A 19,100-nucleotide genomic window follows, 5' to 3' on the forward strand; every position below is an offset into this window, starting at 1 on the left:
TGCGGTTACACATTTGTCTCAGATTACTCATTCTGCACAGACAAGTACGAAGAGCACAGTCTCTTGCCTCAGGCTAACAAAATAATACAGTCTGAAGAATTCACAGTGTTGAAACGCCATGGCTTCTGTTTTTTTATTCATTGATTATACAGTTGCAGCTCAAGTGCTATCAGCAGGATGATCTGAAAACCTCTACACATCCAGTGCAATAAAATCTTTTCAGCAAGGAGTTAGAAATATAACTTTAAGACTATGTGGGATTTTTTTTTAACCTGGCAAAATTTAGGACAGTGAAGAGTGATCCCAATCTGAGTAGTATCAAGCATTCAAACAAACCCACTGAAACCATTATACTGAGTGTCCTCTTGACACCACATGGCATTGATTAAAGACTGGTCCAAACGTTTTATTCTACTAAAGCTTCTGTTTCACTTACCATTAGAGATGCTTATGTGGAATGTTACTATTTTATGGTGTGTAATACATTATATATATATGTATATGCACATACAAGTTAAGATACACTGAGAGAAAATTTGTATCATATATAAACAAGATATATTTTGTTGTCTATTACAAAAGTACAGTCAAGAGAAGCTTAGGAAGCACAGAGTACTCCTTTTACATGGTGTCAGTTGTTGGAATAACTGTACAGACTGTCACAACCGAAACTACTACCCAATCCCATCACTGCATTTTGTATATTAATTTCACCCATGTCATGTAAGAATTTTGCAATTTACAAAAAGTAGGGTTTTTTCACTTGGCTAGAATGTTTTCTATCACTTGGTATCTTAGTTACTTTCTACTGACCTTAACCAGAAAAATATTAGGAAAAAACAAACTTCAAAAATACTTTGACACTAAGTCTCATATATTAATGTTTGATAGCTTAGTTGAACTATAAGTATTAAACCAAATAATTTTTAATGAAGGAAAACATGATTGTTTGTTTTAAATACAGGGACCAAAAAAAAAAAAAATCTCATTCTCCTTTTCTCTGAAGGATCATACATGTCATAAGAAAAGACAGCAATAGTCCAAAGTGGCTTTTACTAACCTCAGAACAACCTTCTGGTGGTATAATTTCAAATCCCTGTTTTTAGCGGATTTGGGGAAAAAGTATAACAGAGTAGAAACTTTTCAGACTGAAAAATAAATCTACATAAAAGCACAATGTTGATCAGATGTTTAGATATCAGCCATTCTCAGAGGGAATGGTTTCTTGGACTAGGCAAAAGTATAATAAGTAAAGATATAAAAATAGGTCTCCTGTCACACAACTCCTAAAAGGATGTGTCTTCTGGCTAGCATGCCATGTGGCATAGATACAAATTTATTGTATTCTAATAATCATCCTGCCACTTGATTCACCCCAACTCTGTGCTAACAGTAGCATTTGTACTCAAACAGGATCTTTGTTTTTAAGTTGATCTGTTCCTGCTGCTCATATCCTGCCTCAAGTCATAATCCTCAGCTTTTACAAATGGTTGCCGTGGAAAGGATTATAGACCTCCGCTAACAAAAAAGAATTGAGATCAAGTGACTCTAAGAAAGCAATATAACGTTTTTGCACATATGATAATGCCAGAAGAAGCAATATCATATTCAATGGGTTCTAGAGTAGCTTCGATCTCCAACTAAAAAGAATATCTGGGACATAAAGTATTTGATATGTTACTAAGAAACGTGGAATTGAAACTAAGTCTAACATGTTTAAAGTCCTCATGAAAGAAGGCAAAGTTGAGAAAAATAACAAATATAAGTAAGTTTAAGAAAGAAAGTAACCTGATCTCAAATATTAATATATTTATTTCCTGATATATATAGAACTAAAACAATTATTCCCAGAACTACTATAACTGTCAAATACCTTAAACAAAGCAACCACGTCACTGCACAGCACCATAAAAAATGTTTAAAGTCAACAGGAAGGTCAAATCACAGTTGCAGCACCACTGAATTTCTTGATCAGTGTTTTAAATCTCAAAGACAATAGGTTTTCCCCTGTCTGTAAACAGTTTGTGTGTTTTTTATTTCCAGATTGGTGTACTGGCCCTTGACAGCTCTTCCTTCCCACACTCCCAGTCAGCCCAGTTCATGCTGAGGAACCTGTCCCATCCCCACACGCATGTCAGCAGTGTCAGGACACCTCCAGCTTCTGCTTTTTCAAAGCCACCTCTCTGTTAGTTCAATCATTTCAGCTCCTAGTTGGGTTTTTAGCCTAGCGCTGCAGGGATAACACAATTAACACCACCATTTATAAAAGCTTTGACATGTGGGGCATTTTAGGGAGTAAAATCAGTTTCTCTATGGCATATGGACTAGAGAGGTCCAGCTCAGACTGGGGAAATATTTAAATGTCTAAAGACATCTAAAGTCCAAGATAGTTAACAACCCTGTTACCTGTACGCTTCCTTGCATGCTCAGGTAGGCTCCTCTCCACTCTCCAATCTTTACTTTCATAAGCATTTAGCAAAACAGTCATCTACGAAACCACAACTAGATTTTAAACTTGACTAAAATGTCAAAGTTGCAAATTGTGGGAATTACACGAGTTGTGTTTCTGTATCATCTCAGCATTAAAAATATTTTCTAAGAATGAATTCAGTTTACTGCTGCACTTCTATATTTAGCCGAGTGGCTGAGGCTATTTCTGCCATACTGTGACTCAGTAATGTCTAGCCATTGTTTGTGTATAGTTCAAGTGCCATTCTTCATTTAAAAAGATCATTTACACCTAAAAAAGCAATCATAATGCATACAGTGAAATATGAAGAAATGATCCTCCTGACCCTTCTGGCTATGATCTAATGGATGGGTTGGACATAAACATTTATTTAAAAGGTAATTTGAAGTTTATGACATTATTTCCCATCACATGGGAATTGCTATCATACTGAGGCACTTACTCTGTTTTTTATTTCCCAGCATTTATTATCAAACTCATGTTGTGGTCACATGTAGTATATAATGGAAAAGTAATATCGCTGTGTGACAAAACTGCCATAACCAAGATAAATATTCTGTAAATAATGTCCAGTTAAATGAGTTCAAAGTACAGCACAACTATCATCTGTGGAGAGCTTTTTATTTGAAACATAATTGATAACCTTAAACAAACCATAAACAGGATTCTCAGAAAACCCTTGGACCTCTTCCAATGAGGTTTTAAAGTGTTCCCTTGCACTTGGCTGTCCTCACCGAGAGAGGCACAAGCATGAAGCAACAATTATTTCCTCTGCTACAACAAAGGGATTTTCACAGTCTGCTTGTGAACAAACCACATCGCGGCATAAATGCAGTTTATCCACATTTAAAGAGGGGCATGAACACCAACCCGCACGCATGTAGAGCCAGGCTTACCACTATGTTTTATTAGATGAGTCTCTGAGCTTGAAAAGACAAGTAAGAAACACTCCTCTCAACCTAGGAGTCATCAAGTCTGTTCAGAAATGAACTCCACAGATACCTATCAACATCTGGTTTAGAGATGTGACCTGCTTACCACCAGAAATGTTATGCCACATCTTCTGGATGTTCTCCAGCCAGCGACAGCAGCAGCATTCGTTGTCACTAGGCTTTGAGATGCATGACAGCCATCAGAATCACAGAAGGGCAAGACAGCAAATGATAACTTGGAGAAGCTTTTATCTTCCATCAAGTTCAACTAATACAGTAGGAAAATCTATTAAGATCCCCTAAGTTTACTAAAATGTTTGGTTTTGGAAAGAAATCTATGTATACACCCTGGTAAAGACTAAGAACACAGAAATACAGAATCACAAAATCTTAATGGTTGGAAAGGACCTCAAAAGATCACCCAGTCCAACCCCCCTGCCAGAGTAGGTCATCTAGAGTCAGTCAGACAGGAACTTGTCCAGGTGGGTTTTGAATGTCTCCAGAGAAGGAGACTCCACAACCCATCTGGGCAACCTGTTCCAGTGCTCCCTTACAGTGAAGAAATTCTTCCTTGTATTTCTTTGGAACCTCTTCTGTTCCAGCTTGTACCCATTGCCCATTGTCCTGTCACTGGACATCACTGAGAACAGCCTGGCTCCATCCTCCTGACACCCACCCTTTACATATTTGTAAACATTAATGAGATCACCCCTCAGTCTCCTCCAAGCTGAAGAGCCCCAGCTCCCTCAGCCTTTCATCATAAGAGAGATGCTCCATTCCCTTAATCATCTTTGTGGCCCATAGGCAAGCATGGCACTAAAACCAGCTAGAACTAAAACTTGAATGTTCAGGATGGAATATTTTCCTATGTTTTATTTTCAAAAAATGGAATTTGAAAACCTCAGAGTGGCATGTTACAGGCAGAGACCTGACCTGAGCATCCTGGTTCAGAGATGGCCAAAGCATACCTTGGCTTTCCACTCATTACTATTAAAAAAGCCACTCCACGCCAAAGCTGCCTCCAGTGAGGATGTGGCTGTTTATTAAAACATGTCCACTTAATTTAAATGCATTATACAATATCATGAGGTAGTCAGAATCCAGTCTTGTGAATCGTCCTCACCTTGATAGTAGCAGACACATTATAATTAAAGTTGTTCAGTCAAAAGTGAAAATTTCCTCATTTCTAAAATATTGCTCCTCTTCTCCAGTCACACTCACCTCAGATCTGCTCAAAAGAAGCCTGGCATCTGAGGGAAATTCCAACTTGCTACTACGTTTAGAAAAACTAAATATAATTTCATCACTAAATATAAAGTAAAATAATATATTTTTTTTGTAACAGAAAATAACCTATTTTTGTAACTGATCCCCAAATTTACATGATTCCAAAAATAAAGTCCAGGGCTTAAAATTTCCACACATTTAGAACTCTTTTGCTTAACAAATTAAAATGGAAACCATCTGAGCTAGCCCAGAAACAATTGTAGCAGTCTTATTTTCAGAATTAATATAACAGAGAATAAACCTTTCCATGGTATAATTATTAAGAAAATGCAGAGACGTTAGACAAAGAAAATACTATTTATTAAAAGGGATAGCTGAGTATACACCAAGCCCTTTCAACCTGACCTAATATTCTATCAGAGACAAATTTGGTTAAGCAGGCATGATCATAATAGCGCTGTGTTCATTTAACATGTGAAACAAAATTGTTTTCTAGAAATTTTAAATTAAAAATGCTGGCTATTGATTCTAAAGGACTCAAGGCTATACTTAAAATATATAATGAAGACTATTTGTAACCTTTTATATGCTAGGTATGGAAGAATAAGATCTTTAAAAATGCTTTTCTTCTCAGCTTTAATACATTTAATTAAATAGTAGCCTCACTTTCCTTTAAATTAAGGGGGCATTATTCACACGATAAGCTGCGGTCTGTACACACAGCTTGCATTTAACTGTTCTGCTACAGATGCACTCATAACACAGTGAGATTTAAAAAATTAAAAAATCAAGGTAAGCTCTTTTTTTTAAACAAATGAATCTAGGGCTACAAACATCATTATTCTCTAACTAAATTTGCTTAGTGTTACTACAGGGTGAAGCTAAAGTCATTTGGCTGCCTTTGTTTTGATTTTGCATGCTTAATGTGCTTGCAGGTGTTATAAATTTAACTTTAACTTATTTACTGTGTTTGTAGCTTTGGGGATAATTACAGCTTTATTACCATTTATTTTTTAGCTATTGAAATGTACTTTCAAGCTTTAGGTTCATTTTAACACATTTTTTGTCCAGGAGTAACAGAGCTGTTTGCCTATGTGGAATATTTGTACGTATATTTTTCAATCCTTGCCAGAAAAGGCAACTCCTGAGATCAGTGTGCTTTCAGAAAAGGAACAAAAGGAGATACTGGAAAAGCGTTTGAGAGTAATATTTTGAGAGATATAGGATCAAAAGTATCCACACTCTGTACACGTCACACTTATCTAGACTTTTATGTGATAGCTCTTGGGAGAAAAGGAAAAAAAAAAATAGAGAAGGAAAATGTATTTATTTGATTGTCAATACAGCTTTAGTCTGCCTAGTTCAGTTTACTATCTGCTCTCCTGTGCTCTACCACCCTCTGTCTATTTGAGTCTCGGTGTAGAGGTTTTGCTTTGTTTGGTCTGTAAATAACCTAAACAGAATAGCTGCTGCTCTTTCTCTTTGAGATCATTGCAGCCAAACACAGATTTGAGACACATTTTCCTAGCAGAATCCCAATTTTGACTGTGGTCTGCAAAATGAAAAATGTCCATTATTTTAGCATTGTGTTTTCTGGTGGTGACTCATGTAATTATGATTCTACTTTCTTCATATTTATGAAGAAAGTGTAGGTCATGCAGGAGTGGAAAGGCAAAGAAAACATGGTTGTCTTTACATGGAAAATGGCTTTTTCTTTATTTGTGTTTATTTGTTGTATTCCCTCTCTTATCCTACTAAGTCAAACAAACAAAAAGCCATCACGGTGTGGTACACAACTCTAGAAGTCCAGCAGATGTGCAAATTTCTGGCTTGAACAGAACTGGAGACACTTATATGCAATACAGCTTAAGGAAATACTTTTACTTTAATTCTTTCAGTAACTTCTTATCAATGAGGTAGCCATCTAACTAGCCCAGAAGCTCATGAAGGAGGAAGAGGTCTTTTGCATGATTTGTGTTGCCAAGGAAGATGTGACAGCATAGGTCTAATGACATTTCCCTGAAATAACAGTAGTGTGTTTTCTGTGCTATCCCTGCCGGGATGCCAGGAAAGCACAAGCATGTTTGAGGATAACACTGTTTTCCAGAAGATCAGTGAAATTTCAAGGCCATGATTACTTTATTCTACTGTGGATTTTTTTCCTATACAAAAATATAGGAGACCACTCTAACCGTGACTGTGTGATATTCTTGATTTCCAAAAAAGGGAAGAGCTTCATGAAACTGATGTCTGACTTCACATAACTGCAGTACACTGGACTTCACAGATAGAAGATACACAAAGAAAATGCACATTTCTTTAAACTGATTTTAACGGGTATTTTTGCTGTTTAATGGTCATAGGGACGTCATGGTGGATTCTCTCAGGATTTAAAGAGATAATTTGAATGCCTCCAAGGAAACAAGGAACTATTTCTAGTAGGAAAGATCTGCAAACCATAGACCTGAGGTCTACTGGCACCCAAGTTCTTCTTAGGGTGTCCCTAACAGAGTGTGAACATTACTGGTCTTGCAATTCAGACAAGTGTAATTCTGGAAGCATTAGATTATGAGCTGGACCTAACTGTGAAAAGGAAAAGGAAAAAAAGGAATGGGAATGAGAGAAGAGAAGAGAAGAGAAGAGAAGAGAAGAGAAGAGAAGAGAAGAGAAGAGAAGAGAAGAGAAGAGAAGAGAAGAGAAGAGAAGAGAAGAGAAGAGAAGAGAAGAGAAGAGAAGAGAAGAGAAGAGAAGAGAAGAGAGATTTTTTTTGGTTATGTCAGCTAATGCTGGTTTCTAAATTGCATATGCCACATTTCAGCTGTGATTGCCTGTAGCGTTGTACAAGAATATGGTAGGTATAAAGCCGGGAGAGGAAAAAATTCTTAAGGAGTAACTAGACAGAGAAAAATAATGTGTAAAACAAACTTCACCTTTTCTATATTTTATTCATCTTAACTAACTCAAATACATGCTCATGAGGGCACAGCTGCTTCTTAATATGAATTTGCACAGTAAATTCACTGCTAGCACAGCCAGAGCCATACAGCACAGTATGGGTTACAAATAAACTGTAGTAACGATTGAATTAACCTGAAAGGCCATGCAGACTCATGTGCAAATTCATCATGCATTTTAACTTCGTCTAACCCATCCAAAGCTTGACCAGCTTCCAGCAGATGCCAGTGCTCTAAAAGATAACTGCCACAAATGTTTCCTTTTCCACTCCCAGTGTTTATAGTTGCCTGGGGCCCAAAGCAGGCGAAAAATGCAGTCCCAAGCCAGCTGTAGTTTCTCAGAAAAGCTATACATTAAGGCTGTGTAGTCCACTATTTTATTGCTCTGCAGGACTAAAAATGGGAGATCATTTCTGTTAGAAATAAGAATTCCCAGCTGCCAGCAGGACTTCTAGTCTGGAAAGGAACAAGCATCTAGCCACAAGTTTATGTCTAAAAATGTTATTTTACCCCATTGCAAAGATTATTATTATTTCTCCTGAAGTCTGTGTAACTGCATTCAGGGTAACAGATGTACTAAAAACAGTCATAGAAATAAAAAAAGAAGTACTAAAAACTTCTAAAAACCTCAAATGCCTTTTTTTTTTTTATAGAAAGTGGCTACACACATAAGAGGTGATGCTGGGATAAGGAAGGATTTATCAAGGATTGCCATCAGTGACTGATTTTTTTTTCCCTATCATCTATCATGACAGTTGAAATTGCCGGTCATTACCCTCTCCTGATCTGAAAACTAAAGTCATTGCCTTCCACCCATTCCCCATTGAAAATAAAAATCACCTTTAACTCTGCTAGGAAGAACAAATGCAAATTTTGTGAAAAAGGGAACAGCACAAAAAATGGATCTATAAAGCACAAAGTTGCTAGTAAGTCAAAGCAGGTTATTATGAGCCAAATCTTTGGTAATCGTAGAATCATACAATGGTAGGGTTGGAAGGGACCTTTAGAGATCATCTAGTCCAGCCCCCCTGCAGAAGCAGGTTCACCTAGATCAGGTCCCATAGGAACATGACCAGGCAGGTCTTGAAGACCTCCAAGAAAAGAGATTCCAGAACCCCCTGGGCAGCCTGTCCCACTGCTCCCTCACAGTAACATAGAGAAGATCTACTAAACTATGAGAAAAAAATAGTATGTATGAGTTCCTTCATATTTCTGTGAACAAACATTCCTTCTATCACACACCACAGAAGTCTTCAAGGATCTAAAATGTTGGTCAATATTTCTATACATAGTCTTACAGAAGATACTGTAAAAACTAAGAAGGGATTTATACTCAGTACTGATGTTCAAAGATACAGGTAGACTTCATATTTTGGATAAAACCGCAATAGCAAAAATGCACATTTTTCTTGGACTTTTCCCTGCCTCTCTGTACGACTGCACACTCAACTGGATCACAGTTGCATCCTGGCACTGCCTGCCCAGAGGGGAGCTGTAGACCTCCCCACCATCCCTGACCTGCCCCCATGGCACTACTTCCAATAAATACCCTGCATCAGCAGTGAGGAGTTAATGTGGTTGGTTGCTTTCAAATAAAAGAACTCCATTGGCCATTACTGAAGCTCATGGGTTTCCCTTTGCCAACTCAAGCAAGCACAGGGCTTGTTACTCCATGTTGGACCTCTCCACCAGGCACCAGTTTGTCTGCAAGACGCACCACGGGAACTGTGCTCCAGGAGAACACATAAAAGGCAGGCACATTCCCACAGTGGGCACATCTTAATTTTGGGTTACTTTAAGACCTGGGACATGAAGTTATAGACATCTTCTGAAATATCATCAGTTATTTTATTACCTAGAATATTTTTTCCTCATGTGCTTCTTTGGCTTTTGAGATTCCTGCTAACAACTTGTGCATCAACAACATCCAGAAGAAATAGTGTTGCATATTGCAGTTGCATTAGGCAGATAGCTTTTCCTCTATTAGTCTTTTATTTTATATATTATAATAACTGAATGTCTTTGCCTTGGTGCTAGGCAGAACACAGAATAAGAATTTCACTCTTCAGTTCCTCATGTTATGTATTTCTTTCTTTTCTAGGCTGACACTCATTACTGTTTTAGAATAAATAATCTGTCTTTTCAATCTCTCTTCACGTGAGTTTTCCATGCCCTTAATCATTCTTGTCACCTTTTCTTCACTCCATTTCTGCAGCGCTCCTTCAGCAATGGAGTGACCAGCACTTACAGAAGCCTCCAGCATTGATTTATACTTAATTAACTTCTAAAGCCCTCAAGCAAACAAACAAAATTATTAGTCAACAATGCCTGGAGAGCCGTTGGGTTGACCCAGAGCTTCAAAAAGAAGCTGAAATTTGGAACAGCTTGCTAGACAATCCTTAATCCTTCTGTATGTTTTAACTTCATACCCAGGAGCTTTCCATTGAAGTCAATTAGGAATTGCATCTCTTTATTTCACTCTTGTGAGTGAGAGTATATGGAATTTACATGCTCACATTCCCATTTTACTGTACATGTTATTTCCCCAGAGTACAGAGGGAGGTGCTGTATGACATGACTTCACTATGTAACATGAATTTACATATGTAGATTGTTCTTGCTCCCAAAACTACATTCAACTCCATCAAATTTCTCCTCTTGTCTTATGGGAATAGCCACCTTTCACTGTGATCCACTGCAGCAAAATCTCTTCCAGCAATTCACATTGTTTCACTCCACAGGAGGCATTTTTCTTTCCCGGGAAGGTAGGACAACAAATTCTAGTTGAGAAGTTGGAAAAAGATAAAATCCAAGTTTCTTTTCCCCATGCTGTCAGAAAAGCAGCAGCACACTGAATTTTTCCTTTTCATCTTTCCCTCCTTCTCCTATTAATAATTAGTGATGAAAGATCAATATTTCTCCTACATGTGAATATTCTCCCCGATACATTTTTGAAGACTAGGGGGATGTTTAGACCAGTAGTACTAGAAAATGAGTAGCATTAGTAGTTATAGCTCTACTGTAGCTCACTTCAAACCATACACCTCTACTGTTGTCAAGGATGCATGAAATGTACATATCTCCAAGTTTCCTAACACTTGATAAGGGAAAGGGAGTGATTTTAATCAGCCAAGGTATACATGTAAACCCAATACCAAAAGTGAGTTTTATCATGATAATGATGAGCTGTTCCCACTTTGGAGGGCAAGATCAGCCACTTCTGAGGTCTCTAAGATGCTGTCAGAACATGGTTCTGCAAAGCAGAAGTAGTCTTATGTAGGAAGAAAAGGCAGGAATCATCAAGAAACCTGCAACCGTGGTAGCAAGACAGGAAAACAGAAAAATAAAAACTGCACCAAAAATGAATAGGATTTTATCAGTCTGAAATATAAAAAACAAACTCTTTCCCTGATCAATTCCCTGATCTCCATTCTTCAGTCTGGGTTTAATTGTTTTGGTAAGAATACAAGTGAGACAAACTGGATTTTCATGCTGAAAGAAGAGAGTCTGAATTGGAGTATGAAGAGCTGCAGGAATGCCCCAGGTGACTTACATGGCAATGACATAACACTGGTGTTATGAGAACTTTGAACCTGTAGCAGCAAAAATCACAGTGCAAAGAAGTCAGATGAGTTGTCTCAGTCCTTTTTCATAACTTGCTGGTATGCATTAAATCCCTCAAAATTTATGTTATGGTTCTTTAAAGTGCTAGCATTTAGATCTCTGTTGTGTGTGTAAATGTATGAAAAGGAAAATATCTTGGATGGGAGGTCCTCATCCCTGTAGCTGTAGATTTGTCCCTGTTGAGAGGAATGAAATGAAGCCTTTTGTCCAGCCAACACAAATCACATCCTCAATGTCCACTCTTTGTAGATCTGCACACAGGCCATCCATGAGTCCCCCAGCCCTCATGTGCCATGCACGCTCTCGAGGCTGTTTGTGACAGCAGCTCCCACTTGTGCCTTTGGGAAGATTGGGGCAGCTGAGAAGCTCCAGTCTGCTCTACAAAACTACTTCTCTTATAGTTCATACCACAATAAAACAAGTGAAAACATCACATTTGAGTAAGAATATTCAACTTTTCAACACCTCTGCAAGATTCACACCACAGGGCTACAGGCAGAGAAGGCTGAGGATTTGAAACCTACTTTTGTTCATCGGTTCCACAAAACAGCCAAGTCCATATGGGCTTACCAGGATAAAACCTTAGGTGACTACAATCAGACTCAAATACTTCACTAAGGCTAAACACAAACAGACTAGGCAGAAAGGACAAAGATCCCTGAAACTGAGATCTTGCTGGCTTTGGGCAACATGCAGTCCTGCACTGCCAGCTGCTGCTGAGCACAAGCACGTCTTTCCTGCTCACATGGAGGAGGAGAAAGAGAGTGACACTGCATACCTCTCTCCCCTTTCCTTGCCCACCCTGTGAGACCAGTGTGCAAGATGAACAGATGTACTCAGAAGAAAGCACTGAGAAGAACACTTTTTATGTACCTTAGAAACTTCAGAGGATACGTTGCAACCTGTTCCTGCTCGCAGGCAACATGGTCCTACAAGAACTGACACACATCATCTACAACAGTTCTTTATGTACACAAAATTAACCTCTACTCTCTTCCAGGGAACACAATCCTGGTACAAGATTCATTCTGCAAATAAAAAAAATAAACCTTCCCAGTTAAAAAGTTTTGATTTTTTTTGTTTTCTTCTAGCGCAGCACTCTGAAGGAGTATGAAAGGCTCAGCAAGCCAGATCTCAGTGTTAGCTGCTGAGCATTCAGAGAGCACACAATAGAAGGTGTCAAATCTTAAGTATGATAACAGAGCTGCTCCAAAAGAGAAAGGGAAATCCTGAAACAGAAAAAAAAAAAAGCAGAAATGTGTAGGAAAGATAGGCCTGATTATCCTCTACATTACACCAGAGGAGAAAAAAAACCCAACACTAAAGACAGTATAGTTATTCCAGAAAGAAATCGGAACACTTGAGATGATGTACTGCCTGGGACTGCAGATCAAATACTCTCCAGCCCATTAGGCAAGGCTGTGGTTATCTTTGGCTTCTTTATAACGTACAGGCACTGGGACATAATCAATTTACCAGAGGGAGACAATCCATTGTATATATGCAGAGCCAGCCCACGCTCAGCTGGCAAACAGCCCGTGGCCCAGCAGGGATGGGTGGAAGGGGCTCTGAAGCAGAGCAGGGATGCTCGGGAGAGAGATGCTCAGGAGCAGGAGCCAGGGCCTCAGTGGGCCAGCACAGAGAGTTAGGACAGATAAAGCAACAGCAACACTCACTCTCTAAAACTGACTAACTACACCCAAATTAATAAGAAAACTGCACAGTGAATATATATTTGTCTTTTTCTTGGCCTCTGACAACTGTGCTGAGAAATCGTTTGGGAGAAAGTTGGGTGTCTTGGCCTGAAATGGTGCCAGGGCCATTCAAATAATTTACCACTTTAATTTACCAGCCAAGATGCAGCCTGCAAGTCCAGAGCACCTCCATCACATTTTCTAAGAAATGCCTGTTTGGGTAAGGACTCTGGATTTCCCAGTAATTAAAAATTAGTCACTAACTTAATTTCCCCTCCTACCATTTTTCTCTTCGCATTTTCTTGTATCCTAAATACAGAAATTATACTGCAAGATGCTTAGAGCATGTTTGTCCTCGTTCCACAAAACATCAAGCTCCAACACCATACCCTTTAGGGAAAAATAAATAAATTTGGGTAAGAGGAGTGGGGGTTGACGTCATCTTCTCTCTGCCACTTTGCACTAGCCCTACACAGATAAACAGCAGATACTTGAAAAAGATGGATTACTCAAACTGAAACCCACATAGCATCTTCTCATCCAAGCACTCCAGGAGTTGCATGCATTACTCACTTTCCTTCCTATATCTGCAAAATCTATCTTCATCTGCCTGCTCTAGTGTAAAGAGTGTTTTACTCAAAAGTATTTGTGCACTGCCAATGCTGCAGCAGCCCAGCACCTGGGCTGAGAAGGTACAACCTCCTCTGGTCAGGGCAAGACCATTTCTCTAACAGTGAGTAATTTACAAAATTTATTTTCTTAAATAAGAAAAGCTTGGAAGAGAGCTGTTTATTGCAATCCCAATCAAACTCTCTCCTAGAGGCAGCGTGGTTCCCCCGGGGCTGCCCTGCTCCTAGGGCCCTGCATGCTGGAGCAGCAGGCACGAGAGGGTGATGGGAGGGCACTGCTCCTCACAGACATACATGACAACCCCAAGGAGAGATTTCCTGCAGTGCCCTCCAAAATCTGTGCCACCAAGCTCCAGCACATCAGATGGGCATTTCTCATCAAGCAGTATTTTCAAGTTGATTTGAAATGCTAGGGTTATGTTAGCAAACATGTGTAACAAACATAACAAACATTATTTATACCTCAATGTATCAAACAGGCATATTTGATAAATTTCTGCTGGTTTATAAATTCATACAGCTTTTTCAAATGCTATTTTGACTATTACTACCATTTAACTCAATTTTATGGCTACCACAGGAAGCGAGGTAAGGGAATTACATAGTCCACTGTGCCTCAGGAATTGTGGATTGTTCTGAGCACTAATCAGATACAAAAAACAGATTAAAAGTTAAATCCATGTTTCTATATGTCCTGTTTTACCTCATTCTGCTTTGGTTATCTACTGTCTGACTTGAATGAAGTGTTTAAACACAGAGTAAACTCTTTTCTAATCACCTTAAAATACTCCACACATGGTTTTCCTCTCCTATTATCACTACTGTGTAGAATATATATTTTGTGCGCTGTGAAAACTAACTCACCTTAAAGTACAGTGGTTTTTATAACAACATCACATGAAATATATTTGCAGATTCCTGAGAATTTATTTTAAGACAAAATTCTAGGTAAAGATGGAGAAAATGTTCACATAACACACAATAAGGAGAAAATGGACAAGAACAACTCCTCTAACACATTTAACTCCCTATGTATGTTTTATCACAAACAATTACAGTTTGTCCTGTTGCTTTACCTGGTCACAAGATGATTTTTTTTTTCCTCTCTTTTAATCAGGACACAGGAAAAGATTAAAATGTGTTACATCCTTAGTTTCCCCAGAAGAAAACACAAGCAAGCCCCTTGTAGCGTTCAGCCCTAAAGAAAAATATTAATCTAACCAAAGTCCTTACAAAAGGTATTACTTACTGAAATATTTACTAAATACTCATGTACTGAATACACTTCCTTCCAAATGGTATCTTTTTTTGCTTAAGTGTAGCAAGGAGCCTTTAAAATAAAGTTTTACCTCGACAGGAGGTAATATTTTATGATACTTTTTATCCTCAGTTTATCAACTTTCTTTGGTCATAATCCTGATGTTAATTGGAGTATTACTGACATTTTGATAAAAAGGAACAGTAAATTTTTCCTGGTTTTCCCCATTCACCTTAGTTCATAAAATACCATTTTCTAAAGAGCTGATATACAGCATTATTTTAATATTAAAGCCTAACACACTTGCTTATGAAAATCAGACTAGAGTGTAAAATATGAAGGCCTATTAGAGGTAACTGTATTTAAACAAACAAACCAGGCATAATAGTTAGGTAGAAAGTATGTTTCCAATGGATTCTTTCAGTTGGAGTCTTTAAAAATATCTGCAGAAAAATATTTGTTGTAATTGTCATAATACTGTGCTCTTAATATCTCTGATAAAAAATAGCAGCAGGATGAAATCTATAAAAGCACAGAGAAGTTCTTAGTGGCTTTGAATTTAGAAGGATCATGTAATTAATAAGACTGTATTTGACAAAGGAATGTATAATTTATATTTTATATAATACATGTAATATTGTAGAATTTAACATATAATTTACAATTATATGCCTGCCAAATCAAGATATTTGACCAAGTTTTTGAAACAGCAGATGATGTAATCCAGCTGCACTGACAGTGTATAACTCACGTAACCTTGAACACTTCAGTCAGTTTAAGAAGGAACTTAACTGTAAACTGTTTGATCTTTACCCCCTCACTTTTTAAAGGAGGTTCTTTTGGCTGAGACGAAGTAAAACTAAAATAACATTGACATAAAATATTCAAAGATAGGCTTTCTGAAGCCAGCTACAGTGTGTTTTAACTTTTGCCTTGAAATTCCATTATGGGCAGCATTTTGCAGAGCATTATCAGTGATGCAGAAGACCATGCTCATAGGAAAGTTCTGCAGCTCAAAGTACAAAACACGCTGATGATTTAACATCTCACACAGCCCAGAGCTCCGCTCCCCACATGGGGGTCAAAAGCTGGGGTTCAGCTGGACTCACAAATACATCACCCTGTACCAAACAGAGCATCCCTAAATAGTAGCAGTCACTAACACACACTCATTACATTAATAAATTGCTCGCTAATGGGAGCAGTGACAAGTGAGATGTGCACTTAGTGGCCTTGTTTGCAGCTCGCCCTGATGCCTGAATGCCCCTCTTCCTCTCTGTTATGTTCTGAAGGCTTCAAAGTGCATGAAGAAAATCTGCTCAGTGTTGTGAAATAAATCAAAGAGTGTCTGCTGAAAATTCCTAAAACGCTTCTGCCCTAATCTCCCGGACCAGAGAGTGGGCTTGCAGAATGCTAAACTTGCTTTTCAAAGAAGATCAAAGCAAGACGCGCAACAATTAAAAGCACGGGTGCAGGTGTGCGCATGCGCCTGGGTGCCGTGGAGGCGGCACAGACCTCTTTTTAGTCATCCCTGAATGCTAACGCTGAGTTATCTAATCATTACACGTGTGATCTGTAAGGACGGGAGACCTGTTTAAAAGGTACACTAGAACTGCCTGCTTTTATGTATAAAATGGGTCTCACGCACGTGCAACATTTTACGAGATACCCTACTGCCATTAACTCTGAAAAGCTCCTCAGCCACTGTCTAATTAAACCAGCTTGTAATTTTGTTGTTTAGTGATTCAAAGATAAACAAAGTTGCAATTATGTATCTACCCTTCCTAGTGTGACTTAGTCTTTCAATAGGCTTTAGTCTCTCAGATCTTGAACATTTTGAAGGCCGACTCCTTGCCTTACCAAACCCCCGAAGAACTGAGTACCTCTTCAAGCTATAGCAGTCCGTTTGGCAGCTTATCAAGGAGATTTTGTTTGCCTGCTTCAACTTTTCAACAGTATTGGTTGTCCTGCCTATGGTTCGTCACTTTTACGTGCACCAACACAAGAATACTTGTGTCGGTAGACAAATGTGCTCACAGAACTGCTGGTGCTCGCAGGTGAGTGCCTGAGGCACAGTGACGTTGCATGACAGGTGCTACGCCTCCAGTGTGGGGGGAGACTTAGCAGCCAACCTGCTATTTCCCCGACAGTATGTTTGCTCTGTTTTCCTCTTCTCAAGATGGTATTTCACCACATCAATGAGAAGGAGGTAAAAAAACCAAAACAACAACAACAAAAAAAGCAGCTGTGGGAAAAAACTCTTGGAAGTTCACAGGGTGAGTAAGGAAGGAGTAAAACCCTGAATGAACTCTCGTGGCTGAACTGGGTTAGGATGAAAAATGCTCTTGCTAAATGTTGAAAATTTATGTCAGTCTTGTTTATGTGGAGATATAAGCCACTGACATTTTGAGAAGCACGTGAATTGAAGTGATATTTCAGTGTTCTCTCTGAATCACATTGGGCCCTTTACACCAACCAATTTGTCCCTCTTCAAATTATTTTAAAAAATACGTTAAAAATCTGAATTGTCACTTAAGCTGTAAGCAGCAACATATTGGAGTACAATCCTTTAAAGTCCGGTGGCAGCAGCTGCTGAAATAGTTCACATTTTAAAAAGTACGCTGAGTTAACCGAGTAGAAACATTTACTTGCAGAAACATTTAACAGAAGAAAGTAGGCACAATTTTGAAAGCTATCTGCTTTCTTCTTCCCTTGTATTGATGCAGGTTACATGACTCCCCTAGGAATATCAGAGAAGATGAGGAAAAAGATAATTGATGCTTTTCTGAGACCTAATTGATGTTATCCAAAACATGCATCACACCAGATATCCATTACATTTAACACAGCTCAACGTAAGGAGATTTTGACAATGTGAATAGGGCTCAAGTCTACTTCTCTTCAAATCCACATGAACAGTTTATTCTATACAGAACCAGGCTCAGTGATTCAGATTGATAAAATGCTACTTAGCAGCATCAAAACTGCCTGTGTATTTTGTCTGTCTGTGCTGGGGCCTCCTACTGCTGCCATTGAAACAAATGGCAAAATTCCCATTTACTTCCATAGGAGCAGAATCAAGCCCTTAGAAACCTTTGTATTTAAGGAGAAACATTTTTCCTCCCACTCATGACCACAGTTCCCTTGTAAAACCAGTGGAAATGTTTAAGAAGTCAGGTGGTTAGGGCTGAGCCCAAAGGTCAAGAACAAAGAATATGAATACAGTCTCGCTATTGAAACACTGAGCAACATCCTTGAAGCATTGCTGTTGTTTATAAACAGAAAATGTCACTCTCAGATCTAACGAGGAAGATTTAAAAATATATATAAATCTGGGAAGAAGAAATGAAGCACACATTTCATTTAGTGTCTGGATTACAGATTCTTATTAAACAAACCAGAGCTCATTATAAAATCAATATCAACTTAACCACTATACTCCCAGGAGAAATGGCAAAAAAGGTCACTCCAAGAAATTCAAACAATTTTCCCGCTGGAAGGGCATGATTTTAATTACAGATACTATTAATTAGAGCTGTCAGTAGGAAGATTGTCCTGTTAATTATCACAAATTCAGTTTCAAGTGTGATTTTTGGAACCTGGAGGGCTTTTTTTTTTTTAAAATTGAGAATTCTTGTATTCACATTTAATGGAAGAAAAAGACTACCCATTGCTTCTGTGGTTTCAGAAAGGCAACAGCAAATTCCCTATTCAAACAAACAAAAATATTTCCAGACATAGTTTCTTTAGTCAACAAAACTGATCTGTTTTGTTTGTGCTTTATCCTGGAGGACACTGCTCTTTTTCCACTGGAAGTGCTCTTGCTCTCTCTTGCTTTGGAAGTCACTAAATTTAAAGATTTGAAGATTTTTTTTTTTCCTTTAAGTAAAGATCCCATTTAAACTGAAACCCAAAACAATTCCTGAAGATACTAATTGTTACAGGAACATTCGTATTAATCATTCTGTACTAAAATCTCCCTGGACACAGTCTGTGAAGATAATACACTAAATCTTTAACATATGAGGGACAGGTACACCCAAACTTTGTGAGCAAATATGAGTTCACATATGACTCCCATTTTCCAGTTTGAATCTATATCAGCTCCAGAATACAGAACGACCATAATGTCTGACCCCAAGTAGAACAAGAAGGCGAAATAAAACATGACGGAAGAGCCTCATTAGTGAAAGCCTGTGGGTGCACAGCAGACCAGGATACTACAGCAACAATGTTTACACATTCTTGAGTTCTTTTTCCTGGTCACACTCCAAATATTTTGGAGTAGCAGACCAGGGCTGTGTGACATATG

At 38.4% G+C, this 19,100-nt stretch overlaps 1 protein-coding gene across 1 annotated transcript in view; it reads right to left on the reverse strand.

The window, feature by feature from the left end:
• PTPRN2 (protein tyrosine phosphatase receptor type N2) overlaps positions 1 to 19,100 on the reverse strand; it is a 656,903-nt gene that overhangs the window by 82,130 nt on the left and 555,673 nt on the right. The window lies entirely within an intron of this gene.

This window comes from Colius striatus, chromosome 5 (assembly GCF_028858725.1).
Source record: "Colius striatus isolate bColStr4 chromosome 5, bColStr4.1.hap1, whole genome shotgun sequence".
Lineage (NCBI taxonomy): Eukaryota > Metazoa > Chordata > Aves > Coliiformes > Coliidae > Colius > Colius striatus.